Raw genomic sequence first — 15,092 nt, forward strand, 5'->3', positions numbered from 1 at the left:
GGGCATGGTGGCGCACGCCTTTAATCCTAGCCCTCAGGAGGCAGAGGTAGGAGGATTGCCATGAGTTCGAGGCCACCCTGAGACTACGTAGTGAATTCCAGGTCAGCCTGGGCTAGAGTGAGACCCTACCTCAAAACAAAACAAAAAAAAAAAAAAAAGGACACTTTCATCACCTGGTCCAAAGGTATGATGAGCTGCAAAGCCTTAGCAAAACCGGAAGCAGCCTGCACAGACCAGATCTGTCCAGCTGCACGGGAGACAGCTGGAGATGGCTGGAGAGACCCAGGTGGGATGGGCACCTCCAGAGAAGGGAGCAGGGAACTGCTGGCATGCATGGTGGAGCGAGGCTGTGCCCCCGTGGGAGAGCAGCCGGGAGGCCATCACTTCCTTCTCTCCTGCCTCTTCCCCAGCACCCTTGAGGTTGGACCCAGCCGACATTGCAGGGTTGTTCATGGAGCTGGGCTACCGCCTTGCATGCTGGGTTTTGTTAGCGGTTGTTATCTGACCCACCCACTCTCCCCAAAGCCTGTTTCTAGGGGCTCCAGGGCATGTGCCTGCACCTTGGGTAGAAAGGAGCCACATCATTTCAGGAACCATGGCCAGCAGGAGGGTACCCCAGAGGATGAGGTGAAAATGCTGGGTTGCCTTTGCTGCTACAACACTGCTCGTGTCATGGAGTTGAAGGCAACAATTTGTCTTCAGCATTTAATTTTGTTGTTGTGTTTGTTTCTCGAGGTAGTCTCTTTCTCTCTCTCTCTCTCTAGTTCAGGCTGACATGAATTCACTACATAGTCTCAGGGTGGCCTCGAACTCATAACGATCCTCCTACCTCTGCCTCCCGAGTGCTGGGATTAAAGGCGTGCGCCACCACGCCCAGTAAGTGGCCCTTTAAAAGCTTGCTGTTGCCAGCGCTGACAGGTGCAGGAAAAGCCACATGGAATCACCACACTGTGGGGTGCGAAGTCTCAGCCTCCAGCGTGCCCTCCCTCACCAGCTGTTTTCCTGAATCCCAGGCTCCCTTGTCCTTGAGCCTAGAAGTGGTCAGATAGACAAGCGTCCCATCATGGAAGATTCTCCAGTCCTGCTATACATTGGAAAACTCTCCCTTTTGTAGGTTTGGTAACACACACCTTTCCCTTCTTTCTAAGGAAATGACAAGGGTTGGTAACAGAAGGACGGAGGCTGGTGACATGAAATGATGACACTATGGAGGATTTCTTGTCCCTGAACGTTTGGGTGAAATGCCATCATGCCATCTTTCCTTTTTGACCTGGATGTGTCTGTTCATGACTATCTGTTCTCTGCCCAAATAAAACACCACTCCCTGCCTCAGTTTTCCCTTCTGTAAAATAGGGCAATCATGATTATAGTAGAACCAAACTTATGAGATCATTATAAGAATTAGAGGGGGTATCTGGGCATGGTGGCACATGCTTGTAACCCCACAGATGGGAAGACAGAGGTAGAAGAATCACTGAAAGTTCAAGGACAGTCAGGTCTATAGTGAGTTTCAGGCTACATATTGAGACCTGTTCTCCCCAACCCACCCACTCCCCCCCACTACATTTTTTTTTTGTTGTTTTTGTTTTTGTTTTTGTTTTGAAGCACAGTATCTCACTAGCCCAATCTGACATGGAACTAAGTCTGCAGGCCAGGCTGCCCTCAAACTCCCAGTGACCCTCCTACCTCAGCCCCTGAGCGCTGGCCTTGTTCCAATTTGAGTGTGCTACACGCCTATAATCCCGCACTTGGGGACTGAAGCAGACATAACAAGATTGCCTCAAAAAAAGTTAAAGATTCTGACAAACAAATATTAAAAACAACAACAACAACAAGGGCCGGAGAGATGGCTTAGCAGTTAAGTGCTTGCCTGTGAAGCCTAAGGAACCCAGTTTGAGGCTCAGTTCTCAGGACCCGCGCAAGCCTGATGCCCAAGGTGGTGTACGCGTCTGAAATTTGTTTGCAGTGGCTGGAGGCCCTGGTGCACCCTATCTCTCTCTCAATGCCTCTTTCTCTCTCTGTCATTCTCAAATACATAAATAAAAATTAAAAATTAAAAACAACAATAAGTCAAACATGGGAGTGCATGACACCTGTAATCCCATAAATTAGGAGTCTGAGACAAGAGGGTCAGGAGCTCAAGGTCATCCTCTACTACATGAAACCCTATGGAAGATAGAAAGAAAGAAAGAAAGAAAGAGAGAGAGAGAGAGAGAGAGAGAGAAGGAAGGAAGGAAGGAAGGAAGGAAGGAAGGAAGGAAGGAAGGAAGGAAGGAAGGAAGGAGGAAGGAGGGAGGGAAGGAGAGAGGGAGGGAAGGAAGAAAAGAGGGAGGGAGGGGGGAAAAGAAAGAAAGTGGGTGAGCCTGGTGTGGTGGGGCACACCTTTAATTCCAGCACTTGAGAGGCTGAGGTAGGAGGATTACTATGAGTTTGAGGCCACCCTGAGACTACAGAGTGAATTCCAAGTCAGCCTGGGCTAGAGTGAGACCCTACCTTGGGTGGGGGTGGGGGGAGGAAGGGAAGGAAGGAAGAAAAAGAGGAAGGAGGGAAGAAAGGAAAGAAAGGAGGGAGGAAGGAAAGAAGGAAGGGGGAGTTTGACAAGGTAGGAGTCGTGAAGAATGCAGACAAAACACTAAAGTGTTCTTTTCCCATCATACTTCCCCGGGTTGGATGAGGTCTGAATCCATCCATTCTGAAGGCTTCAAATTATACCAACAGCACTGTCCTATATGAGTGATTGATTATGCTTTCTTTGGTCTACAGTCATGCTACCCTACCCCCCCCCCCACACACACACACAGGTAGGGTCTCACTCTAGGCCAGGCTGACCTGGATCTCACTCTGTAGTTCCAGGCTGGCCTCAAACTCTCATGATCCTCTTACCTCAACCTCCCCAGTGCTGGGTTAAAGGTGTGTACCACCATGCCTGGCTATGGCCTACATTCTTTAATAAATTTATCTTATTTTTGTTTATCAGAGAGAGAGAAAGAATGGGTTCACCAGAGCCTCTAGCCACTGCAAATGAACTCTAGACACATGCACCACCATGTGCATCTGGCTTACATGGGTTCTGGGGATTTGAACCTGGGTCCTTAGGCTTCACAGGCAAGCACCTTAACCACTAAGCAATCTCTCCAGCCCTGGCCTACATTTTCTTTACTCCATGGTGAAGTTGAGGTTTATAAATCAGAACAAAAAAACTAATTGGTACAATTTATAGAGAACTCACAGTACCTATGACTTTTTAAAACTAGGATCTGTTTAAAACAAGTCTATTTCAACAGATGACCATGTACAATGCCATGTGGTGATAGTGAATTGAGACTTTTAAATATGAGCTTGGAACAAAAGGGCGGGCGTGGTGGCATACACCTTTAACGCCAGCATTTGGAAGGCAGAGGTAGGAGGATCACTATGAGTTCAAGGTCACCCTGAGACTACATAGTAAATTCCAGGTCAGCCTGGGCTAGAGCGAGACCCTACCTCAAAAAGCCAAAATAAGCCAGGCATGGTGGTGCACACCTTTAATCCCGGCACTCGGGAGGCAGAGGTAGAAGGATCGCTGTGAGTTCAAGATCATCCTGAGAATACAAAGTGAATTCCAGGTCAGCCTGAGCTAGAGTAAGACCCTACCTTAAAAAAATAAAATAAGGGCTGGAGAGATGGCTTAGCGGTTAAGCGCTTGCCTGTGAAGCCTAAGAACCCCGGTTCGAGGCTCGGTTCCCCAGGTCCCACGTTAGCCAGATGCACAAGGGGGCGCACGCGTCTGGAGTTCGTTTGCAGAGGCTGGAAGCCCTGGCGTGCCCATTCTCTCTCTCTCCCTCTCTCTGTCCTTCTCTCTGTGTCTGTCGCTCTCAAATAAATAAATAAAAATTTAAAAAAATAAATAAATAAAATAAAATAAAATCATATAAGGTTTAGGAGGAGGACGGAGGGGTAAGTGCAGCGAGGAAGGGCGGGGAGAGGGTCCACGGTGCAGGAAGCCTAGGCTAGGGAAGGGTGTGCAGAGGGAACTTTCATGAGGCCTAATCAGGTCTGATTTGCATTTAAAGAGTAAACTGTATGAAGGTCTGTGGGGACAGCATCAGCAAGTCAATGCCAGAAGGTTATATCTGGCATGGAGAAAATGAACACAGAATTTGGAGTGCATGCATTTTTCTCCAGAGTCAAAGGCTTCTGTCTCCATAAGGTTACTAAGAGGGCCTCACTGGGCTAGGGTATGGCTCAAGAGTAGAATTTTCACTCTTGCTGGTGTCTGGTTAAATGCATATATTATGCTCACCAAACTGCCCTGTAAGCACATTTCTTAACATTCATACCCATATATTAATGCTACTCTCACTTTTGGCTAGAGCTTCTCCTTTCAGATGGTGGTGACCTTTGGGATGACCAAAAAGGCACCACAGTGCTGAGAAGAAGTGACAGAGGGGCGCTCAGCACTGAAACATCTCTATCACATCTTCCAAGGATCAGAGTCCATTGCGGGAAGAGGTGGTGGGAAGAATGTAAGAGCCAAAGTAATGCACTCTTCCTGACACAAAACGGCCTGGATATCCATGACCTCACAGTGCCTGACACTACCTACACAAGACCATCATAATAGGAGGAAAAGATGATGACATCAAAATAAAAGAGAGACTGATTGAGAGGGGGAGGGGATAGGATGGAGAGTGGATTTGCAAAAGAGAAAGTGTTGGGCGAGGGAATTGTCATGGGTTGTTTTTTATAATTATGGAAGTTGTCAATAGTAAAAATAAAATAAAATGAAATAAAAAAAGAGTGGAATTTTTGAGCAGGGTGTGGTGGCTCACACCTTTAATCCCAGCACTTGGGAGGCAGAGGTAGAGTATTGCTGTGAGTTCAAGGCCACGTGAGACAACAGAGTGAATTCCAGGTCAGGCTGGGCTAGAGACCCTATCTCAAAAAACCAAAAAAAAAAAAAAAAGAGTAGAATTTTTGTCTTAACATGCCCAAGCCCCAGGCATTGTGGGGGGGGGGGGGAGAGTTAATTGTGGGGAGAATATGGTCTCCCTCATCAAGGATGGAGGAAAGATAGATATAGATTGAAGCTTGCAGAGGGCAGCTGGGCCAACTCCTTAGCAGCCAAGCTCCCAGTCAGAGGGAGACGCTCTGGTTCTAACTCTCCTGCCTTGACCTTCTTCCTGCCTGGTCAGCTTGGCCCCAAATGCACAGACTCAGCTCTGTGGCCAAGCCCTAGGGGTCTAAGGGGTGTTACAACCACCCATTCTCCTCACTGTGCCAGGAGCCAGCACCCCAGCAGTGCGGTCAGTGAGGGGGCAGCGGGGGGCATGGAGGTGGACCCTGAGCCTGCTGGCAATGGGAAGAGGCAGCCCGCAAGGGCAACGGATGCTGCCCAGATGCTGTTCCCCAGCTTCCTGCCTGGCTTCTGGTGGTTTCTGCTGTGACTTCCCTCCTTGGGGAGTCCCCATGTGCAGCTGGGGGCAGGGACAAAGCGCCAACGGACCGGGCATGGCCTGGGTTGGTACCGAGACCCAGAGTCTCTCACCAGGAGCCCGCCAGGTACAGTTTCAAAACTTCTGCAAGTAACTGTGAGGGTCAGCGTCGCTCCTAGCGCATGCCCGGAGCCCATTGCCATCTGGAAGAGCTCGCTCTAGGAAAGGCCCATCTGCCTGTACTGGGCGCTGTTTCAGGTCCCATTTCAGTGTTAGGACTCTCAACCTTCCAGCCCTCTTAAATAGACCTACACGGATGTAACTATTATTGTCTTCATTATTTGTTTTTTTTTTTTATTTTTATCTATTTATTTTTGGTTTTTCGAGGTAGGGTTTTGCTCTCAGCTCAGACTGACCTGGAGTCCACTATGTAGTCTCAGAGTGGCCTGGAACTCATGGCGATCCTCCTATCTCTGCCTCCCAAGTGCTGGGATGGGCATGTGCCACCATGCCCGGCTATTCTTTTTTTTTAATTTTATTTATTTGAGAGAGAGAGAGACAGAGACAGAGAAGTAGACAGAATGGGCATGCCAGGGCCTCTAGCCTGCAAATGAACTCCAGATGTATGTACTACCTTGTGCATCTGGCTTACATGGGTCCTGGAGAATGGAACCTGGCTCCTTTGGCTTTCCAGGCAAACACCTTAATTGATAAGCCATCCCTCCATCGCCCCCCCCCCCCTTTTTTTGAGGTAGGGTCTTGTTCTAGCCAAGGCTAACCTGGAATTTACTATGTAGTCACAGGTCTCAGGGTGGCCTTGAATCACGAAGATCCTCCTACCTCTGCCCTCCCCACCCCCCAGCCCTGAGTGCTAAAATTAAAGGCATGCCCCACCATGCCCAGATACTTTCTAATTTTTATTTTTTATTTATTTATTTGCAAGCAGAGAGAAAAAGAGAGAGACAGAGAAGGGGCGGGCATGCAGCAGGATCTCTAACCACTGTAAAAACACCCCAGATGGGCTGGAGAGATGGCTTAGCGGTTAAGCGCTTGCCTGTGAAGCCTAAGGACCCCGGTTCGAGGCTCGGTTCCCCAGGTCCCACGTTAGCCAGATGCACAAGGGGGCACACGTGTCTGGAGTTCGTTTGCAGAGGCTGGAAGCCCTGGCGCACCCATTCTCTCTCTCTTCCTCTATCTGTCTTTCTCTCTGTGCCTGCCGCTCTCAAATAAATAAATTAATAAATAAATAAATTAATTAATTAATTAATTAAATTTAAAAAAAAACACTCCAGATGCATGTGCTACTTTGTGCATCTCCTTGGCCTAGTTTTAACAGTAAGAATGCAGTAAATTAAGAGACTCTGCCACCACCGAGTCTCTGTTGCCTCCTGTGACAAGATAGTCTGGCCCTACCTAGGGACGGTCTTTTCCTCAGCTCGACAATGGTGTGTGACAGAGATCTGTGACCTCTGCCCTTAAGGTTGGAATCTTTGGGGGAAGAACGCAGACTGGCCTGCGCCCAGCATGGCAAGATCTCAACTGCTGCTGTGAATGACTGAGCGCGCATGATTGAGTGAGTGAAGAAATGAATGAGCAGTGATGGGAGAGAGGCGGGCGGGAGGGAGGCCCAGGATGTCAAGAACAGCCACTGCGGGGCCCAGGCTCTGGGTCAGGCCCGAGTGTCAGTGTGAGTGTGCGTCTCTACTTGAGGAGCTCCCAAACATTGCCCTCAGCCCGCCTCAAGGAATGGTCCAAGTTCTGAAAGAGCCTCCACCCCTCCTGGGCTGCAGCCTGCCCAGCCTGGCCCAGCTCGCCCTGGGAGGAGGCTGCTCCAGGCCTGGGCCTTAGGGAAGGGAACCCGACCGGGGTTTGCATCCACTTCTCTGCCTCCCTTCTGCCCTCCCTCCCTGCCCTCTCCCATCATACGGCACTCACTGAAGGTCCAGAGAAGGAGGTAGTTGTTTTTAAGGCCTTCAGTGGTTGTTTGGGGGAAAAACCCAAGTCAATAAACAAAACTACTACTCAATGCACTAACAACCCTGGAACTCTGATTTGCTTCAAATGTGTGTGGCTGATGAGATCAGCATAAACACCCAAGGCTGGTGCTGTGGAGATGTGGTCCTCCAGACAAATTAATAACAGCTCCCTTCTGGGTGTAGGCGAGGCCCTGGTCCGAGTGCTTTTGGGGTGGGACAGGCCTGGGCTAGAAGTGTGATTATCATGTCTGTTTTGTAGGTGAAGATGAGGTTGAGAGAGGTGAAGGGATTTGCCCAGGGTCAAGAAACTAAAATTACAGCAAAGATTTGAAGCCAAGCTTTTGTTCGTTTTTTTTTTTTGTTTGTTTGTTTGTTTTGTTTTGTTTTGGATTTTCGAGGTAGGGTTTCACTCTAGCTCAGGCTGTCCTGCAATTAACTATGTAGTCTCAGTGTGGCCTCGAACTCACGGCAATTCTCCTACCTTTGCCTCCCAAGTGCTCGGATTAAAGGCGTGCGCCACCATGCCCGGCAAGAGGGGGAGGTTATTTTTGAGGTAGGCTCTCGCTGTAGCCAAGGCTGACCTGGAATTCACTATGGAGTTTCAGGGTGGCCTCGAACTCACAGTGTACCTCCTACCTCTGCCCCCTGAGTGCTGGGATTAAAGGCGTGCGCCACCAAACCTGGAGCTATTATTATTAAAAAGAAACAAAAAGCCGGGTATGGTGGCGCACGCCTTTAATCCCAGCACTCAGGGGGCAGAGGTAGGAGGTACCAGGGCAGCCTGAGCTACAGTGAAACCCTACCTCAAAAAAAAAAAAAACCTAAAAATTATTGTGTGTGTGGTTTACATGTTTGTCTATTGGCAAGTGCACATTAGGGTACAAGTGTGCATGCACATGTGTGTGTGAATGTGTGTGGAAGCTAGAGGTCAACATCAGGTATCTTGTGCTATTGCTTTCTACACTTTACTTTTTAAAAAATATATTTTTAATATTTTATTTTTAATTATTTGGGAGAGAGAGAGAAAGGCAAATAGAAAGAAAGAATGGCATGCCAGGGCCTCCAACCACTGCAAACAGACTCCAGAAACATGTACCACCTTAGGCATCTGGCTTATGTGGGTCCTGGGGAAATTGAACTTGGGTCCTTTGGATTTGCAGGCAAGTACCTTATCTGCTAAGCCATCACTCTGGCTCTTAAAATATATATAATTTGACAGAGAAAGAGGGAGAGAGAGAGAGAATGGGTGCGCCAGGACCTCCAGCCACTGCAAATGAACTCCAGATGTGTGTGCCCCCTTGTGCATATGGCTAATGTGGGTCCTGGGGAATTGAACCTGGGTCCTTTGGCTTTACAGGCAAACACCTTAACTGCTAAACCATCCCTCCAGCCCTTAAAAATATTTTAAATTTATTTATTTATTTATTTATTTATTTATTTATTTATTTATTTATTTATTTATTTTGCAAGCAGAAAGAGGTAGACAGGAGACAGACAGAGAGAATGGGCACACCAGGACCTCCAGCCACTGCAAATGAATTCCATGTACATGGGTCACTTTGTGCATCTGGTTTTACATGGGGACTAGGGAATTGAATGCAGGTCATTAGGCTTTCAGGCAAGCACCTTAACCGCTGAGCCATCTCTCCAGCCAGTATTTTCAAAATTTTATTGTAAGGAGAGAGAGAATGAGAAAGAGAAAATGGACATACTAAGGCTTCTGGCTGCAAATGAACTCCATATGCATACGCCACATTGTGCATCTGGCTTTACATGGGTAATGGGAATTGAACCCAGGCTGTCGGGCTTTGCTAGCAAGCTCCTATAACTGCTAGACCATCTCTCTAGTCCCCACATACTTTTCAAGACACGGTCTCTCACTAAACCTAGGCCTCACCAATTGGGCTAGACAAACTACCCCCGAGCCTATGGCATCCTTCAGTTTCTGTTTCCCCAGAATTGGGATTGCAGGTATGTGCCACCTTGCCCAGCAGTTTACGTGAGTGCTGGGAACCTGAGCACAGGTCCTCATGCTTACATGGAATCAGAGGGCCTGGGGTTGACTCCTGACTCTGCTATTTAGGATAAAGTGCTTTTCAGCAGTTACTTAACCCCTCTGTGCCTTAGTTTCATTTACTTATTTTATATTATTATTTTGGTTTTTCGAGATAGGGTCTCGCTCTAGCCCAGACTGACTTGAAATTCACTACATAGTCTCAGGGTGGCCTCAAATGCATGACAATCCTCCAACCTCGGCCTTCTGAGAGTGCTGGGATTCAGAAAAGGTATGCCCCACCATGCCCAGCCTTTTGTTTCATTTATAACAATGTTCACGGGGTTATTATGAGGATTAAACTCCACAGATTAAGCATTTACTGTCTGAATTATAGTACACGTATTTCTTTTCTTATTTTGTTTTTTTCAAGGTGGGGGCCTCACTCCACCTAGGCTGATCTGGCATTCACTCTGTAGTTCCAAACTGGCCTTGAACTCACAGCTATCCTCCTACCTTTGTCTCCCAACTGCTGGAATTAAAGGCATGTGCCGCCGCACCTGCTTGTTTCTTGACTTAATATGATTCAGTTGGCTGTAACTGTCATTTTTCAGGAAGGTCTCACAGATAAATGTCAAATGCCTTAACTTGCCTCCTACCTCATGCTTCACTTACTACCTGTCTGGCATGTTTTATTCTTGATATTATAGTATATATATTATATTATACTACCTATGTTATATATATAATGTTTTGTTGTTTTGTTTGTTTTTTGAGGTAGGGTTTCACTCTACTCAGGCTGACCTGGAATTCACGACATAGTCTCAGGGTGGCCTCAAATTCATGGCAATCCTCCTACCTCTGTGCCCAAGTGCTAGAATTAAAAGGCATGCGCCACCATGCCCAGCTTTTTCTTTTCTTTTGAGACAAGGTCTTAGGTAGCTCAGCCTAGCCTCCCATTTACTATGCAGCTGGGGGCTGACCTTGAATTCCTGATCCTTCTACCTCTACTTCCCAAGTGCTGGAAACACAGGTGTATGGCTACCATGCTAGGAATAGTGAGAGGAATGAAAACATAGCTTTTGACTAGTGAAATATGACAAAACAATGATTAGAGTTTTGTTACTGACCGGGGCCTTCCCAGTTCTGAATCTGCTCTGCTCTTTCAATAACATTTGTGAGTTGACCTGGCCAGTGAGACCAGCCTTGCCCCACACAGCTGGTACAAGCAGCTCATACCAGTTTACTGCTTGGCCAGGTATTGATCAACACCAGCCCAGTCAGCTGACTTCCCACCTCCAGGACTTACGATCTGCTGCACCCTGCTACAGTCTGTTTCAGCTGGATTTGTCACACGGACAAAAAAATGATTTGTTTTAGATACGTGCTCAAGGAGAGCAGAGCAGAGAGAAAAACTAACCAACATCTAGTGTAATTTTCCTGGACAGAAAACAGGGCATAATAGTCATTGCATTCATTTTAGTCAACAAACTCTGAAGTCATTCTGTTCTTCTGATTCAGTACAAGGCAGAGTGTTCTGAAAAAAGGGTTAGCCTAGCTGTGCGTGGTGGCGCACACCTTTAATCCCAGCAGTCGGGAGGCAGAGGTAGGAGGATCGCCGTGAGTTCAAGGCCACCCTGAGACTCCAGAGTGAATTCTAGGTCAGCCTGGGCTAGAGTGAGACCCTACCTCAAAAAAAAAAAAAAAAAAAAAAAAACCAACAGAAATAAAAGGGTTAGCCTGACATCGAGAGGCTGGCTCCGGGGATGGGGGATGGCAAGGACACAGGGAGGGACTTGTTGAGGAAACTGATGTCGACTGCTTTCTCTAAACCCCAGTGTCCACCCATGGTCATGACGAGAGCTCAAGGTCATCATATCAGCTTTATCTGGAGAATTGGTCTCTGAATCTCCACAGCCATAAAATGAGGACAAGAATACTTTACAGGGGCTGCAGAGACGGCTTAGCTGTTAAAGTGTTTGTCTGCAAAACCAAAACACCCAAGTTCAGTTCCCCAGGACCCACATAAAGCCAGATACACAAAGTAGCACATGCGTCTGGAGTTTTTTTTTGCAGTGCCTAGAGGCTCTAGTGTGCCCATTCTCTCTATTTCTCTCTAATAAAAATAAAAGCCAGGCATGGTGGCACATGCCTTTAATCCCAGCACTCGGGAGGGCAGGGGTAGGAGGATTGCTGTGAGTTTGAGGCCACCCTGAGACTACATAGTGAAATCCAGGTCAGCCTGAGCTAGAGTGAGACCCTGCCTTGAGAAAACAAAAACAAAACAAAACAAAATTAAAAAAAAAATTTTTTTTGCTCATTTTTATTTATTTATTTGAGAGTGACAGGACAGAAAGAGGCAGAGAGAGGGGGAGAGAGAGAGAGAGAGAGAGAGAGAGAGAGAGAGGGGATGGGCACGCCAGGGCTTCCAGCCACTGCAAACAAACTCCAGACGCATGCGCCCCCTTGTGCATCTGGCTAACGTGGGTCCTGGGGGATTACGCCTTGAACCGGGGTCCTTAGGCTTCACAGGCAAGCGCTTAACCACTAAGCCATCTCTCCAGCCCCAAAATATTTTTAAAAACAACGAACACTTGACAGGACTGTTGAAAAGGCTGTGATCAGTGCTCAACAAATGGGAGCAATGAAAGTCAAGTGTCTGCCTTGACCCAGCACTGTGCAGACAGGAAGTGAGAGCCAAGTATCACCCCTGCAGATAGGTATTATTACAGTGTCTTACACATATCAAAGCTCTAAAGTTACAAGCTGCTAAGCAGCCAGGTTAGCAATCGCCTAAGCCGTTAAGAGTGCAGCCCCAGTCACCATCTCTGCAATGTCCTCTGGGCAGCAGTCCCTGGGGCCAGGAACCCAGCCAAGCTGCTATATGCACATCCTCTTGACCCTAGGCCAGATGGGACAAAGCCCAGAGGACTGGACCTCTGCCAGTTGTGGAGCAGTGTGACCCAGTTGAGGGAGTTACTCTCTCCACCCGGCACAAGCTGGGTTAGTGTGCCCGTCCCCGCGGCTCTCATCCAAACTCCCGACACTTCAGGGGCACGTCCATGCCTGCTGACCGGGGGGGCTAGTCTCTCATCTAGCCTTGGCACCAACAGTCACCGTGACCCAAATACCAGACAAGGCAAGGACAGAGCCCATGGCAAGTCTGTGGAATCCCCCCAGGTGTGAGGAACTGGCCTTCTAAATGAGCAATCACCATCTAAGAATGATTAACTAGCGGCAGGGCATTAGCTAAAGTCCAGGGAGGTGAGGCGGGGGCTGATGGAATGTGAAAAAGAAGTGTGAGGCTAGGCTACCTTGACTGCAGGCAGTTTATAACCACCTAAAAAGAGGTCCTGATGTAGGTAATGGGTCATAAAATGTGAGGGGGGGAGCGGGGAGCCTGGTGAAGTTGGTGAAGACAGACTGTCATGTAAAGGGATGGCGGGAGGGGGGTGTCTTTTGTCTTGGGGCTTCCTTGCTCTTCATCTCCCAGGCACTCCCTCAAGACCATTGCTACACAGAAGACCCATGGTAGCAACCAATTCTCTTATGAACTTCACTGGCATCCAAGAGAATGTGAAGATGGGATCTCTGCCAAATGATGATAGAAGCAGACATTCGTGGTTGATGAGTGACTTTTGTTTATTTTTATTTTTACCTTTTTTTTTTTCCTAATTGAAAGTGAGAGAGAGAGAGAAAGAGAGAATGGGTGCGCCAGGGCCTCCAGCCGCTGCAAACAAACTCCAGATGAGTGCGCCCCCTTGTGCATCTGGCTAACGTGGGTCCTGGGGGATGGAGCCTCGAACCGGGGTCCGTAGGCTTCACAGGCAAGCATTTAATCGCTAAGCCATCTCTCCAGCACGATGAGTGACTTTTGTAATACTGACAGAAACAACTTAAGGAGGAAGTTTATTTTGGGAAACTATGAGACTGCAGTTCATCATGGCCCAGCGGGCTTTGAGCAAAGGAGGGTCTAATCAATTGTCTGTTATTCCCTCCAAATGTCTTATATACATGGTGGCCAAGGTTGTGACCATTCCTCCAGGTGCAGTCTATCATTTCTGCCAACCATTGACTTCTGATATAAAGGACTGAAAGCAAATTTCGATGGTGTTTGAGTTATTACCTCCATGACTTCTGTCCTGGGGGATGGTTAGCCTCTCGGGCTTTGTTTTTCCTATCCTCGGGCCCTGCACCACCTCGGCCAAGGATCACAGTAGTGCAAACCAGCCGAGTCCGACTTCATCTCCATCACAAGCAGGAATGGAATGTGAAGGATCATGAATTGAAGATCACCAAGTGAAGATCAAGTTCAAGGTCTTACAGTACTACTGTTCAGAGTATGAGAGGCATTTTTCCTGTCACCCACACCCTTACAGGCTTAAGAGGAAATCAATTCTGAACATAAATGATCTCCTGCCTGGTCTCCAAAAGGCATGGCTGTGGCAAATAAAAACACTTAACAATTTAAAATCATTCAGCTAGAATCTGAGCCGTTTCCCTCCCTCCCAGGAGTCTCTCATTCCGAGGCATTACTGCTACCACCCTCTTCTCTGGACAAGGGAAAGCTTTGAGCATGTTTCTGAGTTAAGATTCTTTGCTGGGTGTGGAGGCAAAGGTAGGAGGATTACTGAGTTTGAGGCCACCCTGAAACTACATAGTGAATCCCAGTCAGCCTGGGCTAGAGAACCTACCTCAAAAAACAGCTGAGCATGGAGGAACATGCCTCTATTTCCCAGCACTTGGGAGGCAGACGTAAGAGAGCACCTTGAGATTATTACATAGTGAATTCCAGTTGAGCCTGAGATAGAGTGAGACCCTACCTCAACCGCCACCCCCCCACCCCAAAAACAAAAAAGCAGGGCTGGAAAACTGCCTTAGTGGTTACGACACTTACCTGTAAAGCCAAGGGACACAGGTTTGATACCCCAGGACCAAGATGCACAAGGTGGGAACATGTATCTGAGTTAGTTTGCAAAGGCTCTAGAGGTCCTGGCATGCCCATCCTCTCTCATTATCAATAAACAAAATATTTAAATTAAAAATAAAAGATTCTGAGCCGGGCATGGTGGCACATGCCTTTAATCCCAGCACTCGGAAGGCAAAGGTAGAATTGCTGTGAGTTCAAGGCCACCCTGAGACTCCATAGTGAATTCTAGGTCAGCCTGGGCTAGAGTGAGACCCTACCTTAAAAAAAAAAAAAAAAGATTCTGCAGTGTGCCTTTCACAGACACTAGTTTTCACTGTGGGAAAAGTATGCAAACAATAATTGTGGCTGAGAATGTTTCGATTAAGTATTCTTACTTGATCACACTGGTGTGACCAGTGGAAAAAGTGAGGAGTTAAATATTGGTATCTTGTTTCTTTAAACAAATTTTTATTTATTTGCAAGGAGAGAGGGAGGGAGGGACGGAGGGAGGGAGAATGGGCACACCAAGATCGTTAGGCTTTGTGGGCAACTTGTCTTAACCACTGAGCCATCATTCCTAGCTTGGTGTGTGTTTGTGTGTATATATATATATATTTATATATATATATATTTATATTTATATATATTTCATTTGCAAGCACAAAAAAAATATGTAATACTTCATAAATGTGCATGTCATCCTTGCACAGGAGCCATGCTAATCTCGGTACTATTCCAATTTTAGTATACATGCTGCAGAAGCAATGGTATCTTACTTTTAAAAATTACAAAAGCAGATA

General features: G+C 47.3%; 1 pseudogene; it reads right to left on the bottom strand.

Moving 5' to 3' along the window:
* Positions 1-14,957: 14,957 nt before the first annotated feature.
* LOC123463780 lies at positions 14,958-15,057 on the bottom strand (annotated as a pseudogene).
* Between the last annotated feature and the right edge of the window lie 35 nt (positions 15,058-15,092).

This window comes from Jaculus jaculus, chromosome 9 (genome assembly GCF_020740685.1).
Source record: "Jaculus jaculus isolate mJacJac1 chromosome 9, mJacJac1.mat.Y.cur, whole genome shotgun sequence".
Classification (NCBI taxonomy): domain Eukaryota; kingdom Metazoa; phylum Chordata; class Mammalia; order Rodentia; family Dipodidae; genus Jaculus; species Jaculus jaculus.